This window comes from Aythya fuligula, chromosome 12 (genome assembly GCF_009819795.1).
Source record: "Aythya fuligula isolate bAytFul2 chromosome 12, bAytFul2.pri, whole genome shotgun sequence".
Classification (NCBI taxonomy): Eukaryota; Metazoa; Chordata; class Aves; order Anseriformes; family Anatidae; genus Aythya; species Aythya fuligula.
Window position 1 is genome coordinate 15,936,973 of NC_045570.1, and position 27,408 is coordinate 15,964,380.

Below are 27,408 nucleotides of genomic sequence, written 5' to 3' on the forward strand. Positions count from 1 at the left end.
ACAGGCCAATTATCCCTGTTCAAACTTTGAAAAACCTTAGAACTTCTTCATAGACTATTATATATATATATATATATATATATATATATATATATATATATATCATTTATTACGAAGCTGACCTTCAGCCCTCTCAACCTTGGCAGCATTGTGCTTGCACGGGAATTGCTTTTTAACAGAGTAGTCAATCTGTCAGAAGACCCACTCAAGACCCACTTTAGAATCAAAGGGGTCAGTACCCTCTTCCCAACGATTTGTTCTTCAGTAAGCACCACGGTGAACATTACAAAGGAAAATAGTGCCAGCTCCTGGGACAATCCTACTGGCTCCTTGCACTTTAAATACCTCCTTTTCCACCTCAGTTTCAGATTGCACTCCTGAGGACTGTCGTTTAGACAGGAGGTGATTTTGCCAGGTTTGAGTTTCTATGCCTCTCTTAGTTTCCCAGGCTAATCACGTACTTAAGTATATACATCCCAGAAAGCAAACATTATGACTGGTTTCCTCCTTAGGACTCCTGTCGTGTAAACGCATGGGCGGTGCTATTCTTTGAGGTTTTGCTTGTTTTTGAGGGGCAGATATCTATATGATATGTTTACATTGGAATGCAAACATCCGAAGACAAATCTAATAAGTGTATCCGTATCATTACCTGTTGCTTCACTGAGTCAAGGAAGAAGTCTCTGCAGAAGACAAACAGGAATGCAGTATCACAGCAGCTTAAGAAATGCAAGTGATCCATAGGGACCAAAAAGGGGACAGCCTCTCTCTTCCCCTCACCACCAGGAACATCTCCTTGTTCCATTTTCCATGACAAGCTGCCAAACAAACACCTATCCATGTGGAGTTCAGGAGGAAACAACTCCTTACTTCCATGTACAGTGGCTGTTTCTGTTTCCATGTCATGGTGGTGGCAGTGGTTCTGATCATACAAAATCCATAAATATCGGTATAACACGTGAAAAACAAATATCCTGGAACATAGATACTTGTATGGGTGTTATCCATAGTATCTGCTGTCACTATTTATCAAACTTGTTATTCAAAGAGTTGATACTAGATTTCATGTCAAGGAAAAATGATATCCAGGCTGGGATCATCAATACTACAAAGCAGTATTTGTTGTCTACAACAGAGGAACAGGGGTTAAATTGCTGTTTTCAGTTTGAATCAAACATAGCGGAGACACCCCTACAGCTGTCAGTGCAGAGGGGGACGAGGGGACCCAGCACTGGGTTGTGTCCTGACAACCTTGTTTTGATAGGACCCCACCCTCCTGCACTGCCAATTAGTAAGCACCTTCCCCTCACCCTGTCATTATTCAATACCCTCGCAGATACTCAGGACCACACAGAATGCTGTGTCCAGCATCAGCACTGGTGCAAGGGCTTTTGCAGGAGGCAAGGGCTGCCTGGAGCCCAGAGACTGGCTCCAGTGGCATGTTCCAGTAAACTGGAACACCATCACCAGGAACATAATCCCAGCTGCTGCTGTGCTTTAACCACACATCCCATTTAGCCTCCGAGACAAGGACAAGGAAGAAGCAGGCAGTTTCTTAATTCTCCTGAGTTAAGAAGATTTATGCTCACCCTTCCTGCATGTGCACCAAATGAACTCAGCCTTTACACAGCCCCCCAAGTGGGAGGCGCCCCCTGTCCTTGTATACCCATTCACACACCACATATCATGGAGCTCATAAACCATGTCACACGTTAATGAGATCCAAATAATGCAGAATCTACAAAGTAGTAACATCTGTAGTTACACTACTTAGTTTAAGTCACAAGGATTAACAGTCCCCATGGTACCAGCAATACACTAATCACTTGCAAGGATCACAGAAGACTTGCTGCCATCTTGCACTGCCTGGCTGGCCAAGTGATTTTAATCTTTTGGGTTAGGCACTGGAGCTTTTTGACCACTGGTTTGTTGCCTTATAAAATGAAAGAATTCGACAGCCCCTGCCTTACCTCTGTCCAGCCACTGTGTCCTTTTAATGTAAGAGGCAGGAAAATCATGTTTTAATGTGGAAAAAATCAGCATTAAAGAAAGGACGAAAAGGCAAAAAGCTACATCAAGACCAGGGAAAAACTCTGTGAAAGCTTTGGTTTTCATTTTAATGACTGTTCCTCAGCCTTGTTTAACAAAATCCTATGAGCAGGAGATAATCTAACAAATCCATGCATATCTAAAAATCTAGTGTTGGAAATAGATTACAAAACCGTTTTTCAATCTCCTTTAAATAACAAAAAATAAATAAAAGGGAAAAAAAATAAAAAATAAAAAGAAGAAGAAGAAAACCCCAAATCCTGGATGAGCAGGATATAACTTTTCATTATTTTTTTCTGCATATTCTAGAAGTTTATTAGAAATCTGATTATTAAACAGCATTTTTAAAACCCTTGCTATAATACTATATTCCCAATATGTGTATGTACTTGTGTTCTGAAAATTTATAAATATATTATTTTACTACCATTTTTTAGGAACTATCAGAAATGATACAATTCTTTTCACTGACTTCGACAGCCTCCATAGATCATCCAAGAGAGCACCACAGAAGAACAGCATTTGAATAATCTGTACTGTGAGTAATAGTTGGAACATAAAAGATCGCTCTGCTGAAGGCAGCCAGAGGATGTATTTTGTACTATCACAGTAACTTTCTTTCTTATCACTTCATTTAGTGATATCATCTCTCTTGAAAAAATAAGGCTGTATGATATTTCTGTCTCTTGGAGTTGAGATGAGTGCGACGATTCTGTTTTAATACATGATAGCACTCCCACATCAGTTTTCCGTGAACAAGTAGAAAATCCAGGGTAAGGGTTTCAAGGAAACAAACCCATATACTACGTTTGTTCTGTGTATGTTCAGCCTTCTCCTTCTTGCAGGCTTTTCACTACAGTGAGGGAGTGCTGGCCCTTTCTCTAGAAAGAATAATCGTAAATCTGCATGAAGTTCACGATGATTAGTTTCTCTTGGAGTTGGGCCAAAGAATAAGCCTTTCTTCAATACAGACTTCACACGCAGGCTCGGTCAAGAATTCATTTATTAATCCTATCAAGCCTGGACTAAGCCATCCAAGGGCCCTGGTGACATCAGGTAACTCTGTGTCTTGAGATACACCTCCCAGTCGAAAGATCTCCGAAACAGCAAGTAGAGATTATCCATGTTGTATCTCTCCTTAATTCTGGAGTGCTGGATCAGGACATCCATGCACAGGCATCGCTCTCCCCTCTGCGAGCACCACCAGGCTCTGCTCCAGTTCAGGCCAGGACACACAACACAAGCATGCTGCAGGCTGAAGCATGCGTGAATATTTGAAAGATACAATGTGCTGCAAAGGATAGTGTGTCTGAAGATCAAGTCTAAGAAATCCAGTAGTTGACCTAAGTGCTTCTTTACTGCTACACTTTAATTCTAAAAGTTCATCCATGAAAAGATTTTAGCGGCCACTTAATGTGTCAAAATCTTCTACAAAATCTTCTACAGATTTACTTTTCCATGCATAGTGTTATTTTGGTATCCAGTGCAATCATACTTTGATTCAACTACTCTTTGTACCAGCTGTATTAAAACTCTGTCACTCCATTTTCTAAGAGCTCAGCTGAAAATCTCTTTCTTTGTCTTTTAGCCCTTAAAAGTTTCTTAATTTAAATTCTTTGTCTTTCATTTTGACATTCAGATTTCGAGGTTGGTATTTCTACTTCAGAAGCAAGATTAAGTAAAAACCTGATTTCCCCCTTCTTTTACCTATTTGGCTATTTAATTTCAAGAAAAGTAAGAAGGATAAGTGACACTGACAGTCTTTTCTTGTAAGTAAGATTTTTCTTTATAACTAGTAAGATTTTGCAAAACTCCCACCTGGTCAGACTTGCTGGGAAGGTTCGTGTTTCCTCTGAAACACAGCTGAGCTCAAACCAATCCTTCTCCCCCTTCCTACCACATCCCCCTCTCAATCCAGGCAAGATTTGTTACAAACATTTCACAGAGCTCTAACGTTGTGTGAACTCTTGCTGAATTATTGTTGTTCCAGGAGTGTCCTGGGGGATTTTCAGAGCTGCTGAGAGACAGTGATATCCCTTGTGGAGGACTAATAGACTGTCACTGTTTCCACTGGGAACAATGAAGGTCAGACGTGCTAGCTAACCTATGTTAACACATAACTTCCTTGCTCTGCTTAGGAACAGCAGTGAAAATAACATCATGCCTCGATATCCCTCATTGCCATCTCATTGTGATCACATCGAATCAGTCCTATAAATGCAGGGGGTGTTTTTTTTATTATTATTATTTATTTATTTATTTATTTATTTATTTTTGTTTCAGCTGAATCACTGGCAGATTAACTCAATAACCCCATAAGGACTACTACTGTGGTTGCTCTGTCAGACTGAATGTCAAAAGACACAGAGGGAGAAGCAGGACAGGAGCAGAAGGTGCCTGCTCTAAGAGTCTGCCCTAACTTCCCTCGTCCTGCAGCACACCTCTACTCACTGCTGGAGCACTTGCTTTTACAGCCTTATCATCCCACCTGTGGTACTTCTCTACAACCTGATTTATCTTTTTTTTTTTTCACCAACCCACCCTCTCGTTTTGTTTTGTTTTGGTTTTTTATTTATTTACCTTTCAAGTCACTTGGAGCTCTTCCAGGAGAAACAGACTGTGCATATTCACGACATGACAAGGGCTGGTGGATGAATCCTGCACCCCTCTGTATTCTGCAATTTCTGTTGCATCCTGCAGGACAGCAGGAAATTCGGGGAGACTGATCCCGGAGTCGCTAGCCTCCTTCCTCCCCCACTGCTTTATAACAGTCCGAGGCTTGGCTGACAGCACGTATGCTCGCAGGTGCTGTTCAGTGTTGTAGTTTAACACATCTGTAAGCATCTCTTATCTTACATCTCCCAATATGTTATTGTCCAGTATTCTACGGTACTCTGAAAAACTGTAGGAGCATATGTAAAGCTGGCTGGGAAAGGGGGATTCAGAAGTTTTAACAGAAAACCTAATTCATAAATATTATGACTACACGGGAAAATGAACCACAGCTTGATCACACAACAAGAATAGCGATTAGGAACAATTGTTGAATTTAGTTTAGGTATGCAGCATACGTAGGTAAATACACTGAATGCTAATGGTTTTATAATAGTCTTATTAATTCACACACATAGTTAATGTTTAAGATAAACTCCCCATCTTTAGAGTAATTTATGCATTCCACTTTTATAGAATTCCAATTGAATGAATATGAACATAATCATTTTGCACAAATGTTCTCTAAGGAGTGTGCAGAGAGTCTGAGGCAATGCTGAGGCTCCCCACAGCTTTATTCATAATGGATCAGTCTATTCATTCCTTATTAATTTAATGGAGTACAACTGAGCAGTCTAGCAGCTTGAGCTTATGAGTGTTTCACAAATGGGGCTTTTTGCCTGTAATCGCTTAATCCTACTGGCTAGGCCTCATAAATTGAATAAAGGAGTGAACTAGGTTTTAATTAAGTCTAAGGAATGAGCTTGTCTGAAAGATACTACAGCCTCTTAAGATCACAGTGGTGAAGTGTGTTTGTCCAGGAGCCTAGCAGGGGCAAGCATCCTGGGCTAGTTAGGTTAGAGACCAGTTGCTTTGATGTGAGGTATTTGTTAATACCTTTTCTTTTTAATTAAAAATCCATTTTCTGCTGTCAGTACCATCCGAAAGCACAAGCAAGAGACCTGCAGCAAACCTGACTGCTTTCTGGAAACAAAAGTGGTTTGGGATTCATTCTTTCTAACTCCATAAAGCAGCTCACAGAGAAAAGCACAGACCGACACCGACAATCAGAGAACAAAACATTTGACCAAAGAGTTTCAAACTGCTCTCTGTCAGGGCTCAGTGCCCTGAGTTAAGCTGGATTCATGCAGAACCCGTGAGCAAAAGTACAAAATGGTGAGCCAGGCCCTCATCCCCTGCCAGGGGTCCTATACCCATGGTCAGAGGTACGGAGCTCACAGCTATCTGCCTCTTTTACCATGATTTTCTGCCTCTGCGCGTATCCAGCGCCAGCTCAGGAGGACCGATTCGGTACCGGTTTCCTATTAAATCTGAGCAAGACACATGAATTCAAAATCCTCTCCTACATTTCTCAGAGGCCCAGTCCTGCCAGCCTTTTCTGAGAAAAAACAGAAACAGAGAGAGATCACATCTCCTGCAAAATGTATTTGCGGCCACTTTCCTTTAAAATTCATCTGCTGGAGAAGCAATTCTGTTCAAGGCTTACAAACTAGCTCTCACCTGGGCTGCAAAAGAGGGATGTTCAAACCCCCCCCCCCCACAACAGTCTCAAGAGAACAGAAATCATCATCTTCTACGCTCTTTTTCATAGAATCATAGAATCATAGAATATCCTGAGTTGGAAGGGACCCTTAAGGATCATCAAGTCCAACTCTTGACACCGCACAGGTCTACCCAAAAGTTCAGACCATGTGACTAAGTGCACAGTCCAATCTCTTCTTAAATTCAGACAGGCTCGGTGCAGTGACCATTTCCCTGGGGAGCCTGTTCCAGTGTGCAACCACCCTCTCTGTGAAGAACCCCCTCCTGATGTCAAGTTTTCCAAACTACCTGTTGAGGATATATACTAGGCAGCAAAGATTTCCAGGTTCGTGGTGATGTGGAAAGCCTTCCTTTTCAATGTATGCCATTTCCCACCCTGGTGGACAGTTCAAAACATCTGCATTAGATAAAGCAGAGATGCTAAGCACTGGACTCAGGTGCCCTCCTCCCCCCTGGGAGCAAGGCTAGAACACAAACAGCACTGTGTACTGCCATGAAAACCATTGGTTTGGTAAATCATCTTCCAGGATGACAGATCTTCTTTTTGTAAATATAGATAAAGAAGATTCTCAGAAATCCTAAAGCAAGGGCTGTGTTTGTTGGCTTGTTTTGCAGTATACTGAAAGGCGACAGTACACTGTTCCTGCTATGATTTTGCACTTCTAGTGCCAAGTACCCAAAAGTGCTCTGTTACCTAGCTATGATTTGCACAGACCCATGCAACACCACAGTGAAGTCCCAACAACACTCAGACCCCTTTTACTACATTATATGGACATTATATGGACAGAGAGAGCTCCTGACCCCAGAGAATCTGAAGACTCCCACCTACAGGCAGCGTTTTACAGAGACCTGGCATTCATTTGTCATTTTCCTTCCATACTCAAAAATAAGAAATGGGGAAATGTAAGGCTGGTGAAAGGAAGGCTAATTTGCCTAGCTTGCTTCTTGTGGGTTTTACTGAATTATACTGCTGCCCTTTAGTCATGTTTTGGTATTAATTTAGCTGAAGGTTTAAGTAATGCCAAAGGCAGGAAGGAGCTGAATTTTAATTAGGCACCCATCTCTCAACAAATTCTCCCAGGCTCCTTTGAAAATCCAGGCCCTAGAGCTGTCATGTATGTGAGCGTGCTTGTTTCTGGGCATGTTGTATATACTTGTGCATTCGCAAATCTACATAAATAAATAAAGTGACAAGATCAGATTTTCAAAGGCGTTCAGTCCCGAGAAGCACCCTGTTGTTCTCAACAAGAGTTGGTGCATGCTGAGCTCTTCTGAAAAGCCGGCCCAGATCTCTGACTCCGGGGAACGCTGAACTTTATGCAGCTGAGACGAACATACACGATTTCTGATCAGAATTAAGTTTTAGTTGCTTTGAAAGATCCTGATCTGAGGGTGGGTGAAACAATGCCTTTTTCTAAATGGTTGGCTTTTCAGTTGAAACCCACTTCTTGTAGACTGGTGACAACGGCAGGCATCCTGCCAGCTGGAGTCTGGCGGGCTCTGGGTAGCGGCACACAGGCTGTGACAGGCTGGAGGAGTGCGAGCGTTCAGAAAGCCTGCTGTAGATTTTCTATTATGTTAAAATGGGATGAAAAAGAAGTAAAGTTAAACAAACACCAGAAGTGCATGTTAAAATGTAAATGCAAGCTGTATTTCTTTAAAGGGCTGTTACGATTGCTTAATTACAGTTCTTAAAAATATATATATATAAAAAAATCCCTGGCTTTTCATCCCCAAAACAGCTTGTTTTCTGAGCACAGCTGGGAAGGCAGGCAAGGTTCATCTGGGGGATGAGGGACCTACAGTGGTCAGTATTTGCAAAGCTGGTACCTATTCAGGATCTCAGACTATTTTCTGTTTTGATTCAATTTTCTAAACTAATTTTAATTATTCATAGAAGTAACAAACAAGAGGACTTCAGTGTATGAATATGAAGGAGCAGAGGCCTCTAGATGTGCTTCTGAGAGCACTCCTCATGGCAGGCAGACTCGCTGGAGTCAGCCTCCCCGGGGTTTGAAAGGCAGACTTTGAAAAGGAAACAGGAACACACAGTTGCAAAACCACAAAATCTGACAAAGGCAGAGCCTGAAATGATAGCTCCCTCTGTTAAAAAAATAATCCTGCTAATGAAAGGCTGGACTCCACGGGCAAAGAGCTGGCTGGAGCAATTCAGCGTCCATGCACTGTAGATGAAAGAATTGCACCCAAAAAGCTAAAGAGCCAGTGGTGTCTGGCAGTCACAAGTGACTCCCTGACATGATAACACGGACTTTTGAACTGGTCTTTTGACTCCCAAATCCCTCACCCCCAAGCAAGCTTGCTCTGCAGCCAACACCTTCTTAAATGCCTTTCCCTTCCATCCCAAAATAAGAACAGAGCCCATCCACTTGGGTTGCCACTACAATAGCTGAGCAAAGGCAGAGGATATGTGTGTGAATAAAATATCACACGGAGCTGCCTGAACATCACAGACCGTGTGTAAGTTTGTTTTGGAAGAGGCCACATAAGTGCAGGTCAAAAGCATTGCTTTGTATCCTCGTTTTCAGTGGGAGCAGTCTGTGGAGCAACACCTTGAAAGCACTTGTATAATAAGTGGAAAACTGCAGGTACAGTGTCAACAGCCTGCTGAATTAATGCATAAAGCTCTCTGAAGCAAAAGCTGCATAATCAAAGTGCTCTGATCTGTTTTTCAAAATTGATAATTTTCTCACATTTTAAACCAATGGCACTTAAAAGAGATAACATATAATAGACTGCAACATTTTCCAAACTAGTGCAATTTTGAAGGTGTTGCTAACACAGATCTATTGACTGATTTGCACTAATTACTTAAAAAGATGCTCCAGGGCAAATTGCACACTCTTGCCAATTTACAAAGGAGGTCATTCAGTAATTGACAAGGTGGGCACCTCCTTTTGAATAGCTGTCGGACTGGAAAGAAAATAAATACTGAACTCAGAGGAAATACACAGAAAATGTGGTTGAGCTAACAGGGAATTCTCATAGTGCTGTTAATTGTTGATGTTAATGCATAATTCCTCTGCTTTTCATCATCCTGCAAAGGAAAAATGCACAACTGACATACATGTTTAATCTGCATAAGAATTAGTCCTGAAGTGCTAATTTGTATATCTCCTTGACAAATATTTTTCAGATTTCTGCGTACGCAGCATTTGTGCCAAGACAGGTACCAGGGCAGATAACTTCACAGGAGCACGCTACATCCGAGGACAGCACACGGTGTCAGCCCCTCACGTGTTTCATGGGAGCTGAGTGGTTGGGAAGGAGAAAATTGCACCTAGCTGTGTGCTCCCTGCTTATGCCGTGGTGAGCTGAGACTTCCCATAGCGTACACAAGCAATTCAGTGGCACAACAAATCTTTGCTAATATCTGACACGGTGTGCAGCAAGCTGGGACCATTCGTTTGGAAAGGAGATGGAACAATTAGCAGTCCACTCGGACAGGATCACGACAGAGTCCAGATGTTCAAAAATGCATTAGAATAAAAATAAATAATAAAAGGTAACCATTAATATCTCTGTCTAATGCCTGCTGAAATCACCAGGGCAACAATATGGCCCTGTGGGTTTTACAAGGAGGCTGTGGCCAAATTCAGCCAACAGGCTGGGTATCAGCAACATCGGGGCAAATCTGCCTGCAGATTCCCGTACTGATCGCCGAGCTTCCTGACTTACGATTCCTAATTACACAAACAGGTGGGACGGAGGGGTTGACAGGCTTGTAGTCTTTTTCACATTGGCACAATATGATAGAGTATATATACAATCAAAAACCAATTTACATTAGCATCAATGGTGAAAAACAGGATGCCAGCATTGTCTACCACAACAGCTGTTCAGCATCTGAATGAAATACTGTATCCAGTATTCACCCATCTCATAACATCCTTTTTGTAAGTCTCAGAGGTCACCTAAACACATTTATTGACTTCATTATTTTTATATAGGGAGAAAAAATTGATGGTGCTACAGAGCTGAGCAAATAACTCACAATAAAATCTTTATTCAATATATTTCATCTTTTTTTACTGTTCCTGCAACACAGTGAAATTCTTACATTTAGCCATTATCTAAAATCACTATCTGAGAATTTCTGCAGTAAATTTTTTTATGCTACAAGTTGTTCCTGGAAAGTTCAGAATGAATATTTATCATTAGAACTGTGTTTATTGCTTAGATAAAGCATGCAGCACTGTTTCTGTTCTCCAATTGACTTATACAATTTATAGTACAGTCTGACTTGTGAATTTTACTGGTAAGCGTACATGACAAATCCAAGAACAGTTGGTTAGAGTGGCTCAGATCCTAGGACTTGTCAATAATTAATTTCATGGGGAGTAAAATTAAAAGGCAATTTGAAAGGATCACATCCCAGGTGTCCTATCCAGAAGAAACAGAGACCAGAAAAACTGATAGCAATGCACAAATCAGAGCTTGATTAGTTGTACATATTCTGAACTGAAACTCCCTGTGGCATTTTATATGAGGATTTTACATGAGGATCTGGGTATACTTCTTTTTTTTTTTTTTTTAAACAAAACAATTTAATTCCACTGAGCACCCATTTCACTCATTCCCTGAGTGGGAGACAGCCAAATCCTCAGATGCTATCAGTCACCCCAAGCCCCTTGGCATAAGCCTAATGACATCTTAGCTGATGAACTTACAACAAGAGAGGCTATAGATAATGTTTCTGAAACAGATACTCGTTGCATAAAAACCGTAGCCCACGATGTGCTCAGGTGAGATATATTAATAAGAATTTGATGAACCCTGGATCATTCAGTGATACAATGATATCAATTCCTGCTGGTAGAGATGGGTACTGATTTCACAATATGCAGTTCTGAAAAGGTGATTTGCTTCAGTGAGCTCGTATTTGGATCCTATTTGGAAGCAGGCTAAGGAATTGAGACAACCTCCAATACAGATACATACGCTTTCAGAGTGCTCTTAGGGATGAGTCTCTTCAAACTGAATGAGGTCTGAAATTTGCTTTAGAAAGCTTGACCCATCCCTATTAAAACAAATGAACCAACAAGTCAAGTACATAGCTCATTATGAGAATAAAAATAATTCAAAGCAAGCTCCCCCACTGGCTCAACACAAAGGGATGGCTCATTGGTTGCCCAGGGTATGAGTAGGAACAACACAGATGCAAATTGTATTGGGGACACAATGATGCAGAGCTCTGTGCATGTGGACAAGTTTTGTCCTTTAACTGTGCACAAGGGATTGTTCAGATGTCTGTTCAAAGAAATTAAGTTGGAAGCTCTGCACAGAAATGTCTCCTCTATGATGGGGAAGCAAGGTGCCCCACTTTCTAAGGCCCTAAATGATAAGCCAAGTTTTATCAAAATGTTCTCTAAATTTTCATGCACTTTTCACCAAGGTAATTTTGTGTAATTAGCACAGGAAATCTAAGGAAAGCATCACCTGATTTCTGCAATTGCCAGAAATACTCCACAAGGAACAGAAGCCTTGGTGCTATGGCATGAGATCGATACAAAGAGGGGTGATACAAAGACACACTTGTATCACTGACATGAAGGCATTCTGACACTGTCAGCCTTACTTTCTCTACAATCCTACACGCCACTGAACACTACAAGTGATTTTCCAGAAGATCACTCGGCAGAGGTTCACCTGCCATGCCCATGCTGACACCCAGTTCCTGTTTTGGCAGATACCCTTTGTGCAAAAGACCGAAAGGAGCTGGTCCCTCCATGGAGCTCCTCTTGATCGGACACGTGACATAAACGGTACGGTCTCATTCTGATTTCTGGCAGTTTCTGCATCTCTCAGTTGTCCAGTCAGTGGGACTGGTCCCTTTGTGGGCAATCTCAAAAGAAGGCAGTGTGTGAGAGAAATGACTGAAGTGAAGCACATGGAGTATTTTGCTTTCTAACTGGTTCTTTCAGGGAGGCTTCAGAGGTGATACATAGAAAGACAGAGGTCAAAATCCTTATCCTCTTGAATCAGTGGGATTTTTGCCAGTGACACCAGGGGAACAAGGATTTCTTTCTAAGATACTTTGAAAAAAAAGATCGCATCCTCACTCAGCAGCATTACCTACTCTACCTTCACTTGCTGCTGTTGATTTACACCAGCTGAGAACCTGATCCTCTGTATCACAGGGAGCGCAGGTTCATCCTGCTATCAGCCTGCATTGTTGCTCACCAGCCTGAGCCTGTGCTGGGGATAAAGAGAGGGCTTTAATCCCCAGCACTCTCCATCCAATACCTTTCACCACTGCCAAATTCACATTTTGTTTTGTTTCTTCAAGATGAGCTTACAAACTGATAAACTTCCTCCTGCTCAGATTGCAGGAGCAGAAGATAATATAACGAGTTAAATGAAACATTAAGAGAAATAGAAAGCACTTTAGAAAACATGCACTGCCTCTTTAACATTTTGAATTTTTCTTTTAACATAAAATTACAGCGTAATATAAGAAAGGAATCCAGCAAGATGCTTTATCACAATACTTGGGCAACTTTAACTCATCTCAAGTGTTATTATAAGAAATAGAATTTACTGGTATGGACTTATATTCAATAGCACTCCTTCCCTTTTTAATGAAATGTCATTATTCCAATACAAATCCTTTCATTCTGCAACCCGCTCCCCCCTTCATCTCACTATATTTCATTTCCTGTAGTTACGTGATATTATTGCCTTTTTTTCCACAGCTATTGATTTAGGTGTATATGGTTATTACAATGCAAAATAAAACAGTTCCCCCATCCATTCTACCTTGTACCGTTGAACATTAACTTAATTTGTTTCAAATCTGCATTTGATTTGGCAAGGAAACCATTTATCTTTATGAAGAAAGCCCTCATAAAGTAGGGACTTCAGGAGATCACTGCTTTAAAAATTTAATAGCCTTGTGTCTTATACACTAGAAAAATGAATTAAACCTTCAAATATTATATGTCTCAATGTAACCTTTTTGCATTTCATACTATGTTTAATTTATTATACCCCAGGAAAAAAAAAATAGATAAAATCTCCCTAGGTTCAGGGTGGTAGTTGGTTCTCAGTTTTGTTTTGGCTTGGGTTCATTTTTTTACATTCCAAGATTAAAAGTCTATCGATACAACATTAGCAGATAGGCTCCTATCCAATTTTGCTTGGTTTGGTCCTCAGCACTGACAGGATTCACTAAGTTCTGGAGCCACCACCAAAGCTGACCTTCCTACCCCAGTGTAACATGCAATGTCTGTAAGGATGATTTCTGTGGGATGAGCAAAGGACAAGCTTTCAGAGTCCACAGCAGTCACAGATCAGAATAATGTTTGTATCCTCATCCAAACCAGGATAACTGGATTGCAAGGTAATGTGTGACACCTTTTGGGTGACTAGTGAAAGAACGAGGTAGGAAGAAGAAACACCAATGAAATACCAATGACTAATGGAAAAGATCTGGTTTAAAGAAATAGTCACTGGATGACTAGGCTGATGAACACCATCAGCAACCAAGGGAAATCAAGCAAATGGTTTTGCAGGGGTGAGAACTGCTTTAGATATCTATGTCCCCTGTTTAATGGAAAAAAAAAAAAAACACACAGTATTTCACATTGCTGTACAAAAACAGTCATTCTGAACATCTTTAAAAGATCATTTTTCCTTAAATCAGCTTGTCCAGACAGGATCCTGCTGTTCCTTGTTCTCCCAACCACTCTGCCCACCTCTTCTGTGCCATTTGGTCAGAGCAACATTAGCCAAAAAAAAAAAAAGTGCCAACAAACTAAAAAAAAGTATCATGCTTTGGTGATTGATTCCCGGGAAGGTCAACTTCACAAATACAGCCCACAGTAAGAAGAGACGTGATGTAGACTATGAAAACAGACAGCTCATAGGGCTTGGTCTGGTTGAATATGGCATGAAGTTTAACCCTAAGTTAGCAAAGCAGAAACATCAACAGGTTCTCAAGACCAGAACTAAAAGAAAGTGAAACTGTGAGTGAAAATTAGGGCACTTACTTGGATGAGGAGTTATAAAGGTACCTAATTTTACCTAACTTAAGGCAGGTTGGCCTTAGTAATCTAAAATAGTTTTAGCATGGCACTCTAAACATATAAGTTGTTAGCACTCTTAGTAGGGAAAAATCATAGTCAAAAGGTACCTAGAAAGGAGAAAGGCCTTCAAGCAGAAAGGCATCAAGAAAGAACCAAAGAAAACTTAAGCAGAAGAAAAAACATCTCAAAGGCCTCCCTTAAGGAGGACGAGCAAGTGAGAGGAAGGAGGCAATGAAAGAGCCAGAAGGTGTGTAAGTAGGGAAAAAAGGAAACTCATAATGTTTGAACCTAAAATAAATTCTACACCAGGACAACTTCCATCAGCACGCACCGCTGTATTACTGAGCTATATTCTTTGGTACACCGAAGTTTTATTGATTTTACAACTGTAAAGCAAACAACAGACACTAGAAATGCATTGGCTCGGTCTCATTACAAATCTCCCCGTCTGTATCTTAGAACATTCTTAAGCTGCATTTAGCAAGCAACCTGGAAGGAGCTGATATACTGAGTACACATATTAGGAACATGACTGTATTTGCCTATTTCTTCCCAGTAGGTAAAAGCGGGCTATTTCCATTGGATGGTCTCCAGAAATGAAATCAGAGCACAGCATTGTGATTAGTCAGCTCGTACAGCGAATCCCCAGTTTCAGTAAGAATAAGTAACATTGTAATTTAGAGTTGGTACTTGACACCGTACAGGAGAGGAGGGTTTACTTTTCATTTTCTCCTTAGACAACAGTGGTAAACTGCAAAACTCCCTGCTAAAACGTATGATCTTTGGAGAATGCTAATTGACCTACTAAAGTTGGCTTATTTTATTCGATGAAATTTGCTTATCACAGGCCTCTAGGTGCTTTACATAAACAATATAAATGAAAATAATGAATAGACCAAATACCTAAGTGACAATGGGGACCACATCAATAGCTGTCTGCCCAACAGAATACAGCTCAAAAGAAACTGTATTTTAGCATCTGATCATCTCAGAAAGGGAACTTTCCCCCCTTCTGAGGTTTGTTTTATTTCCATGCACAGGGGGATTTGTTAGTTTGAGGCAGATCAGGTATATCCGCCCCTTGCAGACTGCAGAGCACGGCAGTTTTGCGAATATGAGTACATGCAGAATTGATGCCATCCTGTGGGTGTAAGAAAGTGGATATACAGGGAGTGCAGACAGCCCTAATGAGAGCTCCTGCACTGCCAGGACAGACCTCTCCAGTGCGGTGGCTGGTCTGAAATTACAAACAAAGCAAAACTGCAGAGCTCGCAGGCACCCCCCTGTTGGCTCCCTACACTCATGACACCACCAGCAGCACTTATCTCTGAATCCCTCTCAAGAAATCTGGATTTTTTTTCTCTCTTTTTGTTTGTTTGTTGCTGTTTCTGTGCCTTAGTTCCAGGGAGTTTTCTGACCAGGATGAAGCGAGCACATCTTCCCGTGGAAAGGCTCATCCAGCACCAACATTGCTAGGTCAACCAGGTCAGAAAATAAGCCTCATATGAAGGAACGTGGGCAGGATCTGAGAGCAAGTCAGTCAGCTGATGTGATTCACATTAGTGCTTGAGGGATACACGTTATAAAATTAATATTGAAGTAACCAGACTAGACTTATGCTAGCCAGCTAACAAAACAAAGTTCAGCATACCTGAATTCACCTGTCTGTTCAGGCAGCTCCATTGCTCACCCTGAACTTGCCATGTCCAGGCTGCTGGTGAGCTTGAGCCTTGGGTGTCTTTACAGACCACTTGTGCCCAAGAGCAGTTCTGAAATACCGATGCCCTTGCTGGTGTGAGGGAAGGAGGAGCGACTGATGATCACCCTGCAGTTCAGAAAGCAGGATCCCAGGCAGGCCCAGGCAGGCACTGCCTGCCGGACACTCATGTCCCACCGCCAACACTGCCTGCAATGCCGTGCTCAGACTCGGATAGCTATAAAGGGGCTATCTCCATCTCACTAAATCCATGATGCCTAGGAGCTATGCAACTCAATTGTCTTAAAAGGTAAGAGTATCTGCTGATTCTTCAGCCAGTGAAAGCAAAGTAGACAATAATACCTGCTCTTCACATTTTTCATAGCACCTGGGGGCAGATACGGAGTCAGAAACGTGCCTTCTCTTCAGGGATTTAAAAGTTCGGATGGCAAGAAGCCTCATTCAATCTTCTGCTAACACAATATGAAACACTCTTCACAGCTGTAATTTCCTGTAGCATCTAAAATGTTTCCTGTTAATATTTTCCATGTTGTTGCCGTTTTTATGAAAAAAAAAGTCCTCTAAATATTAACATTTTCAGATGGCAGGATGCAAAAAGCTAACATAATTCTTAGAGACCCAGCATACAAATCCAGAAATAGATCGAAAGCCAGATTTCTCAGCACTCTGAATTCTGTCATGGGGAACAGACCGAAACTCCAGTCCAGCCTTCTGCTTTTCCTCACCCAGGGCTCAGATGTTGGCACTTGCCCTCAGTTCCAGTCAGAACACAAGCCCCATTTCTGAAGTGTAATACAGATCATGCACTTTTATTTTCTTGTTGTACCCATACTAAGTCCTCCATTGCCTCCTCCTCCCATTGCCGTAGCAAATAATAACCATACCATTGCTTATAATGCTTAGAGAAGAGCATTTAGGCTCCTTCTCTCGGAGCAAAACGATGTCAGTAACCACGATAGCTGCTCTGTGCTCTTGCTGTTGGAAGTTTTTCGCTCAATGGGAGGTTTGTGAGACAGGGAATGCTAAACACAATAAACCTACAAAGTAGCCAAAAACAAAACTAAGCAAATGGAAAAACAACAACAACAACAAAACTGGGGTTTATTCCTATAGTGGCTCTTGGCTATCCTCACAAATTTCATTTTAAAAGATTTAATGACTGCCCATACTGTGAGCAGCTAAAGGACAGGGATGTCTACAAAGACAGAAGAGCAGAACTATGCCAGCAGAAGTGTGCCCAGCATTCGCTTGGAGTTTTATTGCCTCAAGAAAACTAGAAAATGCCTTGCCCTCGTAAACAGCAGCAACATACCCAGTAAACAACTTCTAGGATTATTTTGCTGTTTCTTTGTCCATGTTGCCTGGAGGGCAGAACCAGCTCTGATGGTATGAGTATTTCTTTGGCTGCCCCGGCTGCCCAGCCTAATTACTCAGCCAAAACCAGTGTGGTGATTCCTCACTGGTACCTGTAAGCCAGGGACTGCCAGCCTCCCCCAGAGAAGTCAGCTGTAAGTTGTATCAGTTATATTGGCTGGGATTTGTGGAGCATCTTTTCAGGGCGCCTCTCTAGTTAAGGAAGAAAAATACTGAATTGTACACACTGACAAACTGTTGCTGAACTGGATGTGCAAATTAACATTTGTTCATGTATTTAGCTCTTCATGAATAAATTTTCAGCAATGATGTCTACAGCTGGGGCCATAAATTATGGACTCAGAGACCGTGAGTATTGGCAATCAAATGTCTGGTCTATGCCCACAAATGTGGGAAGGATCTGACATGGGATGAAGACACTTTTCAAGAGCTTTCTGCTGGGTGGTACTCACTTCTTCCACTGGAGAGTACCATCAGTTAGTTGAGATGGCCATGGCAGAGGAAGGCAAGCACGCAAGACTGAAGATCCAAATGTCTCACTACTGACAAGATTTCATGTATCTCTAATTTCAGGAGATTTTGCTACAAATTGGCCTAGTTCGTGGCTTATACGAACAGTGAAAAACGCTCACTCTTCTAGCACAGCATTTGGGATCAGACAGATCAGATCAGACAGACACTGCTCAGCTGAATGGGAAATGCAGCTTTTGAAGATCTTTGCAGACTTTCTGGTTGACATTAAAAGCAAAAGTACGTTTATCATTTCACATAAGAAACTTCTTTTTTTCTCTGCGAATATGCATGCAATTTTGCCTTTGTCATAAATCTGTCTGTAAAAATTCTAGCCAGACTTGTGTTAAAAAGAATGCTTATTGCTGGAGCCATTTTGTGCCAGAAATGCAGTGGCTGGCAAAGCCTTGTTTTAACAGGAGCAAATGTGACCCTATAGGTCGCTCTGAATTGTGCTGGCCTCCACATACAGTCAATTAAATCAATGAGACTGTATGTGGACACAAGAGTAGCAAAATCCATCCCATAACTCTTTATTTGTCTGCTTTTTTGCCACAGACAGCTGCAGGTGTAGCATACAGCAAAGCGTGGGGCCCGTGGCTATTTGTGGATCGGTCCCTTGGAGTGCCATTACCGGGTTTTCATATTTGTGATCACGCACCCATACCCTCCTATTCCTCTTTCTCCATATTTTGATTATTTAGATGCAAATTCGCAGCATATAACAAATTCCCCATCTCTCAAAATGCAATTGATTTTAGAAGCATGCGAGCCAGAAACTGAGCGCCCAGCGTCTTTGCAAGTGTCCATGACATGAAAGACTTTAAGTGACTGTAAGCTATTTTCCTTGCTGTCAAGCAGCCAGATGATTTTCCTGCCATTAACACATGCCTACACAGGCCAAACTAATGCTTGCCTTTTTGGACATATGTGAGGAAATAAATGTAATTACAAGCAAGATGTAATCACAATTGCTTTACTATTAAAGCTGCCGTATGCTCTCACGGTTTAGTTAACAATACATGCAGAGGAGCAGAATTGCTTGATGTTCCCAGAAAAGGGGAAAGGAAGGAAAAAAAGATAAATATGGCCTCTTTCATTTATATCTGTGAAAACACAACATTTAAATGCAGAATTTGACTTTCCAAATATCACACCAAAAACCTTTTAACAAAAACAGCAGGGAGAGAAAGCTCTTTAAACCATGATATTCCATGAAGGATTATGAAAATAGAGGTCATTGCAAGAAAGAGAATTGCAAATACAACTTGAAAAGCTTCTCACATTTGTAAATACATCGAGGAGAATTTATTCCTCTCTGGTTTTGCTACCAGAGGATATTTACAGGTTCCCAGGGAAAAAGGAAGAAAAAAAAATGACATCAAATTTGATATACTCTGTGTGGTGCAACATGCTGATGTGTAGTAGTAACACTCAACTGAGCTTCAAAGGAAATGAGTTTTCTAGGCTGGAGTTACACATTACGGGCCTGATCCTGACAACACGCTGAGCATTTCCTGCGAGCTTTCGCATGCCCTCAGCTCTCACTGAATTCAGAGACAGCTTTTGATTTCTTTTGGTGCTGGATTATGATCTAAAGTAATAAGACAAAAATGTAGCGTGCTTCAAAACAAAAGCTGGAACGTGTCTGCACATTGCCTGTCACACCGGGGCCCTGGTCCTTCACGGGGGAGCGGGGGTATAAAATAATAATAATTATGTTAGTAATAATAAAATAAATCTTTGTCTGCACAAACAGTCCCCAACTCAGTGCCATGACATTTCTTACCCAGCTGGCACAAGAATTCAGCTGGGCTACTTTCATATGTGCTTTGGCTTATCGTTGACACCTGAGAGGCTGAAAATGTTCCTTACCCCTTGACCACCAGATGCTGTTAGCAGTTTTCAGTGCCCTGGTTCAGTGAAGTCTGACTTTCAGCAAACCCTGAGCAACAACATTCTTAAAGCTGTAATTACAGAAAGTGCAGGCGGTCTTATTTCCAAGCAGCTAAACCCAAATAAACGTGCAGATGACATGCACGCAGCCCCTTCATGCCCGAGCCATCGGAGGTGCTAGATGTGAAACGCACCTGGCATGTCCTGCTTTCTGTCCTTCCTGACGAATGACTGACAACACTCAGAAGCTCAGTTCTGCCGGTATGTGCTCTCTTGGATGAGCAAGGCATAAAACTCCTACTGACAAACTAGATTATCTGAAACTCCAGGTATTTCTGCACTTGCACCATGAAAATAAACCGGAATAAAGTGAGATACACCAGGAGCAGCTTTCCCTGCCCAAACTTTTGGTGAATCCAAATACTGGAAAAGTTCTCTCTGAAGTCTGTGACACAGTACAGGTGGTAGTTATCCAAACTGAAAACCCAGGCCAATCTCTGCTGCTCACTGCAAAAGGCCATATTTAGGTCTGCCTTCACCACTTGGACTATACAGTTTTACTTGAACTTGGTAGTTGCTTCACAGCTGCTAGGTGAAACTCTGATGACTGAAATTAATGGGAAAGCTCTCCCTGGTTTAAGTAGAACCAGGAGAACCAGGACTTCACCTTATGATTTCCTTCTGTGCAAAAAAAAAAAAAAATCAAGCAGAGACACAGCTCAACTTCTCACTGCCCAGACATCTGATACCAATAATACTTTTTTACTCTGTCCAAAACTATATTTAAATTGCATTTCTGGCAGGTTTTGAGATGTGTGATATAGATCTCCTGCTATCACATCAGATGTAGTTTCCTTCAGAACTGTTGAACCAGATGTAAAATGTGAGAGATGTAAAAAGTAAAATAAAAACCCTGCTCAGAGTAAAGTGTTTCTGGCATGTGGCTATTATAAATGGGAGTTTTAGATGTATATCTGCTCTCCAGCCATTTCAGAAGGTACACAGTACCATAGCTCTATTGGAGCTGATTAGTGCCAGCTACTTGTGATCAGTAGGAATTTAAAAACCAAGGGCTGCCAAACACTAACAATTTAAAAGCTGTATGCCAGCAATGTGCTGCAACTGAATATTCTGTAGTGCACGTAATTTCAAAGTGGAGCCATATTTAGAGCACTGGGGGGAAGAAGCTAATATATCACGTCAATATTTGATTTTCAGCACTTAGAACTATGCATGTGCTGTTTCGTACTGACAAAGAGAACCAGAGGCACAGAGTGAAAGAATTCTTGCAAGGATGTCAAGCCTCAGTACATTTACACAGACAACAGGTAAAGCTGTAAAGTGATTCTCCCTTTTCAAGCATAAAATTGTCTTGTACAAATCTCAGTTGCAAATGTGTGCAGGTATGGATCTGAGTTACAAATGGAGAAAGGTGAGCAAATACCTTGGCAGCAAAGGTGAGACAAAGCATGGTGACATCAAGGAGGAAACTGCTGCATTCACAGCACATTAGCATCCTGATTGTATCCCACTCCCCACAGACTGAATGCTCACTTGCATGACACTCAGCGCTGTCTGAGAAGTGCAGGAATTTAACCAACTGCATGTTCTAAGGAGAGAAAGGCCATAAGTCTCCTATCACTAGTTTTATCTCTTTGCAACCCCTTTTTAGTCCGAGGAAATAACTTCTGATTTATTGTACAGAGAAGAGAATTAGGCTGAGACTATTTCATCACGGGACACAGAAAGCAGGGATTCCCATCTCACAGGGACTCAGATTTTGCCTCTCCCCAGAGATCATGTGTCTATTAGCATCCCAGAGATTATGCTGCTCAGTGCCTTCAGTTAGCAAGTACAGCTTGCATCACACAAAAAAGGGAATATAATTGTGTGTGCAGTGGCCAAACAAAGAGGAAACAAAGAAGAAGAAAATAAGCCATTAGCCAGTTCATCCAATCATCAGGAATCAAAAAAATGTTTCTAAGAAACAAAATCCGATGAGACAAAAGTTCTGCCTGGTCCCAAGAGAAAGGAGATGGCTTTGTTGTATGCAACACCCTGGCACTACCTCAGAGATGCAGAGGTGGATGCTACTGACAAATGGGCACAAAGAACTGAAGCTGCTGTAAAGTAAAGAAGGCTCCTTCTATCATTCTTGAAATATACCCAAGGGATCTTTTTTTTTTTTTTTTTCCTATGAACAAAAGACTTCCCCAACTTATCAAGCCAAAAAGCCCTACTGGCTTGCACTGAGTTAGAATCGGAGCTAAAAAATAAATAAAGTTCATCCATAATCCTTGTAGTTAGTCAATATCTACGTAGAGTTTTCTGTAAGTACCTAAATCTCCTTAAGTAAACTCAATATACTGAAAGCTCTACGCTTAGCCAAGCTCCTTCACTGGTATAAGCAACTTGTCGGAGGTCACGGAAGGAAAACTGCTAATCAGATCTTTGCCAGCCTGGCTTCCGCATGCAAGACGTGGGGCACAGGAACCAAGAGAACAACCCCAGCATGACTGGAGAGCTAAGAATGTGATAATTCCTGTCCCTGCTGACTTCTGGCAAGTGCTGTTTGGATACTTTAATATCATTGTAATCTGTAATTGTTCAAACTGATGGCATCCCAGTTAATGGAGCTACAAAAATGTACAGGAGCTGAGGCTCAAGGCTCGGACACATGTCTGTAGGACGGAGCACAGGGATTTGGACAAGGGAACTTAAAGTGTCCTCCATGCTTGATACAGACAGGCTTAAATGGTGCCACTTTGAGAAAGGGCTGGGAACACTCAGGGAAGGTTTTTCACAGCTCCAACAGTAAGTCACGCTGTCACTGACAGGGAACTTCAAGCCCTCTGCACTGTGTACTGCACACAGCCAACACGGGAATCCCCAAAACCTCCTCTGAGCACCTCGCCCTGGTGCATCCTGCTGTGAGGCCATGTACTGAAAACAAAATAATATCTACGATTATTCATAACCGGGAGTATTGCGCGTTCTTTGGACAGCACACATCATCCTCTGCACTCGGGAAGAGTCGCGATACACCCTGGTTTACCCCAAGGGCCTGAACGGAGCCCGTGGAGCTAGAAACATCCTTGTGATGACAAACAGGGAGATTTCTCAATATGTATTTTAATTTGTGATCCTGCACTGAATTACCACACCCCATTCATGGACTCACTGAATCGCAGATATGACAAATGTTTCATTAATAGGAAAACCAGATGTTCCTCCATACAGTGCTGAAAAAGATCACTATAGATTATGTTTGGTAGATGTCAGTTATAAATTTTCAAGTACATTTTTAGAGAAATACTGTAACTAAAACAAACAAACAAAAAAAGATTCTAATGGTAAGTGACATTTTAGCTCAGTCACAATTAAAATCACCCTGACTTACTCTTTGCATTAGGGGCAGGATATGATCCTTAAGTTCATACAGGGTTAAGTTTGTTATCCTCAGAGATTTCTTAATGACCCTTGTTATCTGAACCCTCATAATGGTGACTGTATATTACATTTTCAATGCACATCCTCAGACATATTAGGACATGAAGTGAACCTGACAGGGAGAAGAATATTTCCTTTCTCCTCTGAGATGCCCCAGGAGGGCTTTCTGCAGGTGACCTCCTCAGACCTTGGCTCTACATTAGAGTTATTGTCCTGAGAGAAGATTCAGTTAAAACACCCAATTCATTTCATATAGTGCTCTTGAGTTTATTCTTAGTGGCAGCTAACTTGTAAAATTTTATTATGGATTCTTCTTTGGTTTGCTTGATGGAAAACAATTATTCTATCATCACGTCTAAATGCAGTTGCATGAATCTCTGATATACCTTGCTGGACCAAGCAATTTTCTTTCCATTACTATTTTCAGATGAAATGCTAATTTCACTTTAAAAGAAGTATATAAAGATACTGAATTAGATTTCACATTTCTAAATGGCCGTGTTCAGATAGGTCTGATTGCCTAAAATAAGCCTTATGACTTCTGAATACAACCTGTTGACCAAATAACTATCATTATTATTATTATTATCATCACCATTATTGTTATTATTATAGCAGCATACTGATGTCTCTTAGAAGGGCAGAGCTCGCTGTGGTAGGCAATACACAAATGCTTGGTAGGCTTCATCCATGCTCAAAACTGCTCCTACTACTTGCAGACAGAAAGACAGAGTGCCAGAGAGTCCTGCCTTAGGAAGGGGAACTAAAGTACAGAGAAAGATGCAACTTCTGCAGAAACAAATAAGGACCTGTGAAGAAGCAGAGCTGCCTGCACAGCCTTGCACAGGCAGCAGCTCTCGCTCCAGCAGCGGCATGGACCTGTCGGTGCAGCAGTGCCCCTGCCCTACAAGCTCTGCTCTCTGAACAGGCCGATGCGGCCGTGCTGCTCACAGAGGCTGCCTATCTGGGGATCTCTGCACATAATTACAGAGGGTAGGTGTACCCCACACGACTCAGTGGGTTTGAGAAGGGCTCTGCTGCCACCTAGAACCAAGACTACTAAATCCCAGCTGATAACAGCAGCTCTAAGTGTTCAGGTGCAGGGCTTCTTAGGGGAATTTTCTTCACAATAGCCCTGACCTTTACCTGGGGAAAAACGTCCATGACAACAGAGCTCAACCCATACCATTTATTTACATGCATGTGTTGAGAAGATTGTACAGTATGCCTGACCTTGAAATACATTGCTGTACAGGGACTTTGGCAGTGAGCTATTCTTTCCACTACAATAAAATTCTCAGTGCTGTGGCCCCAGCCTAGTGTCATGGCATCGCCCTTAATGCCTGCCCAAGAACAGCAACCCACCAGCTGAGGCAAGAAGCTAAAGCCACCCCTCTCTCTTCCCTTAACACTGTGTGTTCCCTAAGATAAGAGAAATAAAAGTAGATAAGTATCACTGAAACTTTTTAAAACTTCCCTGGAATTAGAGAAAAACAAAAAGCACATGATAGCCTAGATGCTGCAGTAGGTGCACTCCCTCCAAATCAAAGGTGTTTTCAGAAATGAACAACTGTGAGTTAGATGGGCCTGCTCTCTGAAAAAACAGAGCATTTCTGTTAGTTGTTATGTGCTCTCATGCTTCCACACAGGCACACACATTAGAAGTCTGATACGGATTCAGAAATAATAGAACATTTCCCTTGATTTCAGTGGCTTCGGGTAAGGATGGTCAGTGCTCACAGGAGGCTGAACCTGAAATATTTGCAATGTTATGTAGCCCAGGTATCAAGCCTTTTCTTATAAATCTCTGGGTGACAGGCATTTAAATTGAGGCTCACCACTTATCCCAAAATTTGCTGCTTGCAAGTTGCTGTTTCTAGTAGAAGTCTCTCTTGCAAAACGACTTGCTACCTACTGAAAAATTCACAGATTCTTATAGAGCAATTATTCACATATTTATTACATATCAAGTGAAAAATACAAGCCACCAGAAATATTATACAGTTTCTTCAGTGTTCACCAGTCCGATTGCTCTGATGAGGTGGCAGATGCAATCTAGGAAATTGAAGTAAAGCTAGTGCTGAGGATTTGTATTCAGAATCTGGCTGAAAGAGCAAGGAATATTTGAAGCAGCTCTGTGCAAAGCACATTCACAGGGATGAACCTTGTTTTGTAGCAAATATCGTGGTGGGGTTAAAGTCTCTTTAAAGAAACAAAAACATTCTCTGAGAGGAGAAGGTATGGGATATGATTTTATTTAGGGCTTAGTAGAAACGCCTAGGACATCATCCAGTGTTTTTTATGCTTGCATATACACTCAAACGCCAATTTAGAGGCATGTAGAATTATATGATCCCATGGAAATTAACATGGTAATGAATATTAACACGATAATTAATAATATACTTAAGAGTATGTCATGCAGCTGAGTGAGCCAAGAACGAACCAAATGTATTGTACCAACTAACCCCCCACAGTTACAAGACAGAAATGAACAGCATTTTGCAATTATACACAGTGACATATTTTCTCATATCTACTGCCAAAAAAAATATCACTTTCTGGAATTAAAAGAGAGAGCAGCAAATAGAAACAGCTATGTCATCAGTAATTGCAAACATGTTTTCAGCTCCAGCTTCTGATAACTATCCAAAGACGTTCTTTTAATTGGTTAAATTGACAACTGTCCAAAAACACAGGGCCATGTTCATTCCTAACAAGTCAAACTGAGAAATCAGAGTCCCAGAGAACCACCTCGAGCGTTTTGCAAGGAGACAGGAATTAGCAAATGAGTAGCACAACCCAAAAGTGAATGGTGTCACTTGTAAAGGGGCATTTTAGATATTGCAAGACTCTATTAACTTTGCCCCATGGGGACTGATCAGGTTGCCCGTGAGAGGTGAAGGACAGATTGACTTACTGTATTTCAAATGTAACCACCTCTCACAGGAACGATAAGAGGATTCCTTAAGACAAGTCTTCTTAACACAGGAGCTCTCTAGCATGCAATAAAACCAGCTGGTGAAATCCAAAACACCTTTTCAGCTGACATGGATTCAGAGAACTTGGTTCTAGAGCTTTACAACTAAAACATGTCTTTGTAGAGCACGATTCCAACATGCAGGTGAGATGTCAGTCTGAGGTGGTGCCTCAGCAGTAGGGAGAAGCTGATGACCCCATACACAACCTCTTGCCCCACTCGGAAGTAAACTGGCCAGTGAAAGTAAGATCTACAAAGTGATCCAAAGGCAGAGGGAGACTCTGCCAGATCTCCTCTGCAGCCAAAAAGATATTTCACCAGCCTGATCATGTTTGAACATTCATCCTTACTTAACAAGGATTATTGCTTGATAACATCACAGGCAAGCAGGAAAGCAAGGTCCCTGCTCTGAAGTTCCTTATCTGAAGAAATTATGTCTTTCAAGTAACAAACCATATCCATGTTAAACAACAAAGCCAGAAGAAGACAAGAGATTCTGCTACTCCTGGACTGAATAGGAATTAGGACACCAAATATCTCCAATATTCTGAGTCTAGGGAACCCAGGAACACAAAATATCTGCATTATAGATGACATACACATAATAAATAAATAAATACATAAAACAATGATAATAACTTTAGTTCCAGTCAGAACTGACCTAGGACAGCAAAAAAAGAAACTCTCTTTATTCACCTGGTTGAACAACCAGGTATTAAAAGCCTATATGATCTAGAAATGTATGTCCACTCATTACATATTACATACACCCCATATAAATATTTTGCCATTTGGTACTGAAAGTAGTGGGAGAAGTAAGCTACAAGTGACTTTGCAGGTCCTAACCTTTAGGTTCAAAGACATCCCCATATTCTCGCTCTGTTGAAATCAGCATGTCTCCCTATGATTAGCTGCCACCTCTCTCTCCGTGTGGTGATTAAGCTACTAAAAATACTATACTCAAAGAATGCTGAATAAAACTTTTAGGGCCCCATGAGTTGCTGTAGAGATAGCTTTGTGTACATCTGAAAGTATGTGTAAATATATATTTGGACAGTTGTTAAAAAACATGTATAATTTTTCCCAAACACCACAGCTCTTTCCAAACA

General features: G+C 41.3%; 1 long non-coding RNA gene across 1 annotated transcript in view; it reads right to left on the reverse strand.

Annotated features, from left to right (window-relative positions):
* Nucleotides 1-27,408, reverse strand: part of LOC116493957 — a 100,332-nt gene that overhangs the window by 61,715 nt on the left and 11,209 nt on the right. The window lies entirely within an intron of this gene.